The sequence below is a fragment of the Euprymna scolopes genome, chromosome 33, assembly GCF_053919585.1.
Source record: "Euprymna scolopes isolate OS-2025 chromosome 33, ASM5391958v1, whole genome shotgun sequence".
Classification (NCBI taxonomy): Eukaryota; Metazoa; Mollusca; class Cephalopoda; order Sepiida; family Sepiolidae; genus Euprymna; species Euprymna scolopes.
Window position 1 is genome coordinate 83,447,379 of NC_136514.1, and position 8,745 is coordinate 83,456,123.

An 8,745-nucleotide genomic window follows, 5' to 3' on the forward strand; every position below is an offset into this window, starting at 1 on the left:
GGCATTAATGTCCAAGGACAATATAAATCGTAAGCTAAACGTTTTGGTTTCGATTCTCGGTGGTGGTGTATGAATCATTTTTATAAAACTTTTTCAACCATTATTGCGTTTAATCTATATATCTACAAAACTGAAAGTGTCTGTGTGTGAGTGTGTCTGTGTGTCTATGTACATTTCCCTACGCAATAACTCTGTCAATTTTTAGTCTACAGACTCGAAATTTGATATACAGGGTACTTAGATTTGGGAACATCGATGTGATTTGTTTTTGGCCAGAAATTTGGCGATTAAGGGTTCAAAGTTCAACGATTTGACCATTGATAACTCTACCAAACTCCTCCGACAATTTTGGGTCTGAACACTTGAAATTTTAAATATAGGTTCCTTGGACATAGATCTAACTTAATAACTTGATTTAAGCCCAACACAATAAATGTTAAGGGGTCATAATAGGGGTCAAAGTTAAAAAAAAATTGACCGTCTTTTTTTTTTGCTAAGCATACACCCCCAAACACCCGGACAACACCGGGCACCCCTGCTAATATAATATAATAATGAATACGAACTGTTCATCTATCAAAATATTATATTTAGGCGGCGTGCTAGTATATATATATATATATATATATATATATATATATATATATATATATATATATATATATATATATATATATATATTAGTCCTCATTATTTTGATAAAATATGATTATGCGTGTTTTTAAACATATATGAATTTTATAAACGGTTGGACAGCATTTAGGTTGCAATCTATTTACCATTAATCGCTTCACCTTTGAGTGTTTCCAGATCTGCAAGTTTAACGGTTTTGGATGAAAGCGTTAGAACAAACGAAGTTCTCGGCTAAAAAAAAAAAAAAGTTTCATATTAAGCAAATGCAGAGAAACCAAAACGACGAATGCAATTCACGCTGAGCAAATTTGAAAATAAAATTTTGAGCTTTTTTTTTTATGAACACGCCGCAGGCAAATATTCCAACGCACTGCTGGAAAAGCTGCGACAGGCATGATAGAGAAAAATTAGTTCGTGAGACTACTATTACTTTTATTTGTTCTACTACTACTACTACTACTACTACCACCACCACCACCACTGCTACTACTTCCACTTAAACCACTAGTACCCCCATTCATACTACTACTACTACTACTACTACACATATCGCTATACTACTACTACCACCACCACTGCTACTACTACCACTTAAACCACTAGTACCACCATACGTACTACTACTACTACTACTACACATATCGCTATACTACTACTACCACCACCACTGCTACTACTTCCACTTAAACCACTAGTACCCCCATTCGTACTACTACTACTACTACACATATCGCTATACTACTACTACAACCACCACTGCTACTACTACCACTTAAACCACTAGTACCCCCATTCGTACTACTACTACTACTACACATATCGCTATACTACTACTACAACCACCACTGCTACTACTACCACTTAAACCACTTGTACCACCATTCGTACTACTACTACTACTACTGCTACTACTACTACTACTATATACATTAATTACTCAAGCTCACATGTAAAATGAACCTAAAACCGTTATTTATGCATAAATGCTCAGTTAAAATTTCAGGTAAAATTTCATGAATGATATTTATCAAGAAAACATTTGTCTGGTTTACGCGCCCGTAGTCGTGATTCGTTTATAGCACTTCCCCAGAGCCGCTAAAACAATTAAGAAAATAATAATCAGGCAATTCATTCCTTCGAATGGTGTCTTGTCTGGTTCAAGCATTGATAGCTATCGCTCTCAACCTACCTATCTCCTTCAAGGTATTCATGAATTCATTGTTGATCATATCTAGCGAGCAAGGTGTTCTGATTCACAACCCTATTCACGCTGTTTCTCGAATAAAAAAATCTGAAGTATTGCAACAACATTTTTGCAGTTGTACAGACAGAAGGTTGCAGTTTCTTTCTGTCCGAGTAATGCACATACTTGGCGATTGTATTGCCTCGTTTATATATAACCGTATATCTATGTATGCCTAGTATATATGCTGCTTTCCTGACGACTCTTAATGCAGTTTCACAACGACGGGTTATCAACAATTGTTGTATTTCGAATTTAGAGAACCGTATATCTGTGTATGTCTAGTATGTATAAGGTATACGTATTTCTGTAATCGATGCTCCTATATCGTCTAGTTGTTAGAATTATAAAACCAGTTACAGTGTCTGTAAGTGTGTTTCTGTTACTTGTATATTTATTAGTCCTTCTATGTGTCTGTACGTGTCGGTCTGTTACGTGTATATTTAATATTCTTTCTATTCGTCTGTGGGCGTTTTCACATATAATAACAAACGAGACAATAAACAGACAGTCTAACAATGAGGGATAACACTCTCGTCTGATTGACACATACCTTATTCATATCTCACTGCTGATGCAATTCTCTATCTATATAAAAGCCAAGTACGTCCAAGGATGGAATACTGCTGACATATCTGGGCAGGAGCTGCTAAAAACAGCCTACCCTGCCTTGATAGAGTACAAAATAGACTTCGTGGCTTAGTGGGGGATACCCTTTTCTCTACCCAGCAACCTCTCTCCCACAGAAGAGACGTTGCGAGCCTATCCTTGTTTTATCGTTATTTCCATGGAAGGTGCTCGTCTGAACTCCAATCTCTGGTCCACCCTCGCCAATCTTTCACGAAAAACTGAATCCACTGTGAAAAATTTCCCCCACTCTTTATCTGTGCCTAAATCAAAACGTGGATTCCATGAACAAAGCTTCTTTCTGTGAACTGCACGCCTGTGGAACTCTGTTCCGTTTTCCTGTTTTCCAGCTGACTATAATATGGTCGTCTTCAAGTCCAACGTTAACAAATTCCTAATGAACCGCCCCCTTAAGTAAACACTTCATCAAATCTCCACACTAACGTAATGTACTTGCAATAACCCTTATCCCTGAGTGGCTTCCTAGCCTTGATAAGTGGTGATCACTGTGTAAAGAAAATGTGCACTTTTATTGATAGTACACACACAATACACTAATCCCCTTCGAAGTAGTCTCCTCCGGCTGCAATGCACTTGTTGTACCACTTCAACAACTTCTGGAAGGCCTTATTGAAGTCCTATTGTGTGAGCGTGTCAATGACCCTCGTCACAGCCTCTTTCATGTCATTAATTGTCTCATAATGTCAGCCTCTAAGGTTTTTCTTGAGCTTAGGCAAAAAGCAAAAGTCTCAGAGAGCAAGGTCTCGACTAGAGGGAGAGTGAGGGACTGTCTTGATGCATATCTTGGTCAAATAGTCTGTGGCAAGGGTGGAAATGCCTATGACTCGATTTGAAGCGTATTGAAGTTGAAACCATTGTTTTATATCTGAAAACTCCATTTATCGACTACATAATCTCGTCCCATCGTCCCAATTCTATAGAAGCGTCATATATATATATATATATATATATATATATATATATATATATATATATATATATATATATATATTTATATTTATATATATGACGCTTCTATATGTATATATATATATATATGTATGACACTTCTATATATATATATTTATATATATATATATATATGTATATCACGCTTATATATATATATATATATATATATATATATATATATATATAAACATTACATGGAGCATATATATAAACATTACATGGAGAATTTGCTCTGCAATGATAAGTACGAAATCTGCATGGATTAACATAAAAGCTGCTCCCCCCCCCACGAGTTATGTTATCATATGCAAACACACACACGCACACATAACGCACACATACATATGCACATGTATGTGTATATATATATGTATATATATATGCATACACACATACATACATACGTACATACATACATACATACATACACAATACATACATATGTATACGTTTGTAAGCACACAAATGCATATATATATATGTATGTATATATATATATATATATATGTATATATATATATATATATATGAACTAATTTTATCATAATGGTGACAAAAAACACTTCTTTTTTCTCTCATGCAAAAAGAAAAGATCCGAACGACTTCATAGATTACGAAGAATGAGAAAAAAAATCATAAATGAAAAAAAAAAAAAAATAAATAAATAAAAGAAAAAAAAGATGAACTGTTGGAAACTTATTTTCCATTTGTAGTATATTCGTGATTTATATATTTTATGGGAGGATCGGCAGTGCAGAAGTTATCATGCTCCCTGAGAGGAGATCCACGGTTGCTCGGGCAAAATGAACAGATCCCGACACAATATATATATATATATATATATATATATATATATATATATATGTATATATATATATATATATATATATATATATATATATATATATATATATATATATATATATACACGTTTTGCTTTTTAATTTTATTACCGTATCTTTCTGTTAAGTTACATTATTGTTTCAGCTACTCGGTCGTTTTATTTGGGCGTCTGTAGCTTCCTCAGAAAGATACGCTAATAAAAAATAAAGCGCATATTTGCTCTACAGCAGTATTGAGCACTTTCTTCGGTTTTTATTAATTACCATTTCTACTAAATATATATATATATAAGAGCAAATAATTAATAAAACATGTTAAAAAACACTTTGAAAAAGAGTTAAAATATATTTAATCTGAAAAGGAAACACTTGATAAGTGGATAGTCCTTAATCCGCGGAGTTTCGAAGAAATACTTTCCTTCTAGGGTAGGATTTAGCAAAATGCGGGATCGGATTTTGCATACAAAAATATTTGATGAAACTGCAAGTAAGTCAAAGATCTTACTTGATAACAAAAAGTGAAGCAGATGGAATAGTGTGAAGAAAAAGGTGATTCACGTGAATGAATAGTCTGGTGGAAGGTAAGGTATCCAATGATGGTAAAATCTTGTGAATTATTCCATGGATTTCCGCCTTTTGGACCAATTATGCGATTTCCTTGGATTTTACTTGTGCGAATGGAACATTAAATACACTTTCTTGGATTTACAGTTTTGGATTTTACCGTCAGTGGATACTTTACCTTTCACCAGACTATTCATTCACGTGAAATCACCTTACTTAATAACAAAAAGTGAAGCAGATGGAATATGGCAAAGAAAAAGGTGATTACACATGAATGGATAGTCTGGTGAAAGGTAAATTATCCAATGACGGTAAAATATAAATCCAAGAAAGTTAATTGAATTTCCATTCGCACAAGTAAAATCCAAGGAAATCACGTAATTAGAAGATGGTCCAAAATAATCCAAAAGGCCGAAATCCATGGAATAATTCACAAATATGTACAAGGAAAAGGGGAACAATTCCAATAATATTAATAAAAGAAAAATAAGATATGCGTTTGACACGGCTGCCGAGAAAAAATGTAATTAAGAATGATCAGGGAAGAAGAAGAGAAAAAAATCAGTGACGAAGAAGAAAAAAAGTAGAATTTAATATAAAATAGAAAAGCAAATGTCAAAATGACCCAGACAAAATTATGTTAAAAAGCGCGAAAAATATAGGCTACAAAATAGTTCAACTGAAATGTACAGGTTATTACTTCAGAAAATGTCAGCAAGAGTTGTTAAACGACACTAAATGGAAAAATAAATTAATAAATAAATTAATAAATAAATAAAAAAATAAATAATAAATAAAAAAATAAATAAAAAATAAAATAAAAAATTTAATGGGAGAGGATGGCCGGTATCTGCAAATTCCGGATAAAGCAAGTAAGTATGTAAGTAAATGCATATAGTAAAATATAAGTAAATATACATACAGGATATGAATGTGTGGGTAGATTGATATATTAGATAGATAGGAATATTTAAAGACTAAAACGGAAATTGCAGATAAAAAACCGGCTAAGCAAAGAAGAAATAAAGAATTAAAATAATGATTATTAATTTATAAAGTATATAGAAAAACCGATAATGTTAAAGAAAAATTATATATCTATCTGAAAGGTTAAAGCAATAACTATGTAATTTCAAAATTACCATAATTAAATTTGGACTTATGTTTACAGAAAGAGATCAGTTCGTTTTTAGTATTTATTATATTGTTACTTTGAGGGGAAGTAATTATAGTTATAGCTTCGGTTGTGCATAGGCAACATGACTTAGAGCCTGGAGTATAAGACTTAACTTTTTTATGATAGTCCATTTGATTGAGAAGGGGTATTATTAGAGTTGTTTTTTAATTAACGTGGTTAGAGAAGTTCCTTGGTTATTATTAGAATTATGGTTGTTAAAAGAAGAAATGTGGTTTGATATTCCTTTCGTAATGTTGAAGTAGCGCCGATATATGTATGTACTTTATTAAAAGCTCGAGGTCTGATATTGATATTAATTTACTAGTTTGTATTAGTTAAATGGTTTGAATTTTGTTCATAGTGTTCAACAAATGGTGGAACACTGATTGTACGAGGACTATTTTGGAGGGGATAATGAGTGTCGTTAGTGTTAGGATGGCTGTTAGGAGAAATATTATTATTCTCATTATTATTATTATTATTATCATTATTATCATTATTATTATTATTATTGCTAGTTGTGTGATTGTAGATGGAGGGGCTGCTCGAGTGGTATATTGGATTAGTATCAGATGGAGGATGGGAAGAAAAGATAACTTCAAGACGAAATATTAGTGTCTGTTATGGGAGGATTGCGTGGGAGCTCAGTAATTGTGCATGAATATATAACATCTTTATGGATGCAATCATTATTGAGTGGGCAAGGATGTTTGTTATTACAATTACAGTTAGTTTTAGGTTTAATTGGGAAAGGGATTTTTTGGGCTGATTTAATTTTTTTGTTATTAGATGTTAAGATTCTTTGTGCTAAATTAGGCATTGTTGAATAAGAAATCCTGATTGAGTTTTTATTGAAAATAGAACTATATCTGTGTGGGTATTTGAAAGAGATTTGTACAATGTTGAAGAATTCCTTAGGTATATACGTTTTGACATTTACGCTAAATGGAGAATTAATCCAAATATGTTTCTTTCTCCGTATGCGACTGGGTGAGTTAGAGGTATTACGATTAGTATTTTGGACTGGTTCATTGTTATTGATAGCGGCAGATCTTGTTATTTGAATTAATTTCTTACGAGTCATATTGTGTATGATTACAGATTTAAGATTTAAATTTATATATATATATATATATATATATATATATATATATATATATATATATATATAGCGTGTCAGGAAGCGATGAAAAAATCCAATAAAGTGCTCGATCGTGGATGTGAGAGCTGAAGATACAATATTTATTACGACACTATATATACATATTTCACGGTCGTCACAGTGGTTTCATTGCGTTGAATCAACCATAAGAGGTTGGAAATAGTCAGCGCAAATTCATCAGCGACATTGAAAAACTGAAACAAAGCAAAGTAAACAAACACAGAGAGAAGAAAACCCGTTAAATGAGCGTTTAAGACTCAGAGTTTCAGATTTTAAAACAGAACTTATTATCGACGCCAATAGATTCTGATTATGGAAGGAAGAAAGCGCGTGTGTGTGCATGTGTATGAGTGTGTGTGTGTGTGTGTGAGAAAGAGAAAGAGAGGGAGAGAGCGTAAGTGAGTTTGTGTGTGACTGTGTTTGTGTGTGTGTGAGAGAGAGAGAGAGAGAGTGTGTGTGTGTGTGCGCGCGCGCGCGCCCACGCGTGCGTATATATGTATATTTAGCGGGGGGTGGGGGTGGAAAACCTCCCTGAAAAATAAATGTCCTGTTTAAACGACCACATGACCCCATATAAATAAAGGTACAACAATCAACGGCAATAAATATATAATGAAATAAAGCATGAATATATTAATTTAAATTTTATCTAAAATAAAAGGGTAAGGATAAAATTTAAATAAATGTAAAATAAAACTTTAAAAGAATTATTTAAAAAAATATATAATAGAAGAAATGTGAAGGGAAAAATTTTAAATAATTAAAAATAATTAATGTAATTTTGAAATAACTTATCCAATAGTAAATGACACTTAAGGACTATAAAGGAGTATCAGCACATATAAATATATAAAAAATAAAGGAGTATCAGCACATATAAATATATAGAAAATAAAGCAGTATCAGCACGTATAAATATATAAAAAATAAAGGAGTATCAGCACATATAAATATATAAAAAATAAAGGAGTATCAGCACATATAAATATATAAAAAATAAAGGAGTATCAGCACATATAAATATATAAAAAAATAAAGGAGTATCAGCACATATAAATATATAAAAAATAAAGGAGTATCAGCACATATAAATATATAAAAAATAAAGGAGTATCAGCACATATAAACATATAAAAAATAAAGGAGTATCAGCACATATAAATATATAAAAAATAAAGGAGTATCAGCACATATAAATATATAAAAAATAAAGGAGTATCAGCGCATATAAATATATAAAAAATAAAGGAGTATCAGCACATATAAATATATAGAAAATAAAGGAGTATCAGCGCATATAAATATATAAAAAATAAAAGAGTATCAGCACATATAAATATATAAAAAAATAAAGGAGTATCAGCACATATAAATATATAAAAAATAAAGGAGTATCAGCACATATAAATATATAAAAAAAATAAAGGAGTATCAGTACATATAAATATATAAAAAATAAAGGAGTATCAACGCATATAAATATATAAAAAATAAAGGAGTATCAGCACATATAAATATATCAAAA